Source organism: Nycticebus coucang, chromosome 14 (assembly GCF_027406575.1).
Source record: "Nycticebus coucang isolate mNycCou1 chromosome 14, mNycCou1.pri, whole genome shotgun sequence".
Taxonomy (NCBI): Eukaryota; Metazoa; Chordata; class Mammalia; order Primates; family Lorisidae; genus Nycticebus; species Nycticebus coucang.
The window spans coordinates 65,225,240-65,227,478 of NC_069793.1; positions in this window are offsets into that span (position 1 = coordinate 65,225,240).

Sequence of the window (2,239 nt, forward strand, 5' to 3'; positions counted from 1 at the left end):
TTGGTTGCAGTTTGGCCGGGGCTGGGTTTGAACCCGCCACCCTCGGCATATGGGGCTGGCGCCCTACTCACTGAGCCACAGGCACCACCCAAGTCTCCATTTTTTTAATAGCTGAACAATATTCCATGGTATACATACTGTCTCATAATTTTTTATCGAATGTTGAACATCATGGGTAGAATAGTAGAGACTGTAATAACTAGTATTTATGCCTAGAAATGAGCATATCTTTTTTTTGTCAGGCTATTCGTATGGGTAATTGAAATAATTTAGTCAAGAGTTGCTCTGGGTTTGTTTTTTTTTTTTTTTTGAGACAGAGTCTCACTTTTGTCACCCTTGGTAGAGTGCTGTAGGGTCGTAGCTCACAGCAACTTCAAACTCTTGGGCTCAAAGTGATTCTCTTGCCTCAGCCTCCCAGGTAGCTCAGATTACAGGCACCTACCATAATGTCCGACTATTTTTTAGAGACAGGGTCTTGCTATTGCTCAGGCTGGTCTTGAACTCCTGAGCTCAGGCAATCCACCTGCCTTGGCCTCCCAGAGTGCTAGTATCATAGGTGTGTGTCACTGCACCGGCCTTGGTTTAGGTTTTATTGTTGCTGTGGTTACCTGCGATGTACCATCAGGTTCAACCTTCAATGTACTATCAACTTCAAATTCCTCCATCATTACCTATGGTTAGGATGAAGGCTGGATTGCTGCAACTTTATCAATTTTTTTATGTTTCAAGATTTTCCTCATCTACTCTTGACTCTGTTCTTTTTGTCCTTGTGGGTATTTACTATTTTCCCCCAATTTTAAAAATTGTGACAAAATATACATACAATTTACAATCTTAGCTATTTATTTGAGACAGAGTCTCACTCTATGGCCCTGAGTGGAGTGCTATGGTGTCATGATAGCTCACAGCAACCTCAGACTCATGAGCTCAAGTGATCCTCTTGCATCCGTTTTTCTATTTTTAGTAGAGACAGGGTCTTGCTCTTGCTTAGGCTGCTCTCAAACTCCTGAGCTCAAGCAAGCCACTTGCCTCAGCCTTCCAGAGTGCTGGGATTATGGGTGTGAGCCACTGCGCACGGCCACCACTTTTAAAGTATATAGTTCAGTGTTATTAAATAACGCTCATAATGGCTGGACACAGTGGCTCACACCTGTAATCCTAGTACTCTGGGAGCCCAAGGTGGATGGATTGCTTGAGCTCAGGAGTTCGAGACCAACCTAAGCAAGAGTGAGACCCATTTCTACTAAAAATAGAAAATCTAGCCAGGCATAGAAGCACAGGTGGGTAGTCCTAGCTACTTGGGAGGCCAAGGTAAGAGGATTGCTTGAGGCTGAGAGTTTGAGGTTGCCATGAGCTACAATGCCATGGCACTCTACCCAGGGTGACAGAGTGAGACCGTGTCTCAAATAAATAAATAAATACACTCATAATGTTTTTCTTCATATCCTTGCCAACACTTCTATATTGTGGGTATTTACTTTCTCTCCAATTTTAAAAATTGTGACAAAATATATATAACATAAAATTTGCAACTGTCACCAGCATTCATCTCCATACTTCATCCTGTAAAACTGAAATTCTATACCCCTTAAACAATAGTTCCCTATTTTTCCCTTTCTCCAGTCCCTGGAAACTACCATTCTAATTTCTGTCTCTATGAGCTTAACAATTCTAAGTACTTCACATAAGTGGAATCATATGTCTTTTTGTAACTGGCTTATTTCACTCAGCATAATGTCTTTATGGTTCATCCATGTTGTAGTATGTGCCAGGATGTCCTTCCTTTTTAAGGCTGAATAATATTTCATTGTGTGAATATACCACATTTTCTTGTGCTATGAACATGGGGGTACAAATATCTCTAGGATCTAGGGCTATGATCCATTTTGAGTTAATTTTTGTATATGATGTTAGGTAAAGGTCCAACCTCATTCTTTTGCATGTAGACATCCAGATTTCCCAGCACCATTTGATGAAAAACTGCTTTTTCTCCACTGAATGATCCTCTGGCACCCTTGTAAAAAATGATTTGATCTGTATGAAAGAATTTATTTCTAGGCTGTTATTCTATTCCATGATCTAAATGTCTGTCTTTATGCCAGTACCACACTACTTGATTACTATAACCTGTAGTAAGTTTTAAAATCAAGAATATGAGTCCTCTTTGCCTACTTGCCCTGTTCACTGCCCATGGTGAACATATCTTGCTCTGTAAGCCTATATCTTGCTCTTAGTCTGT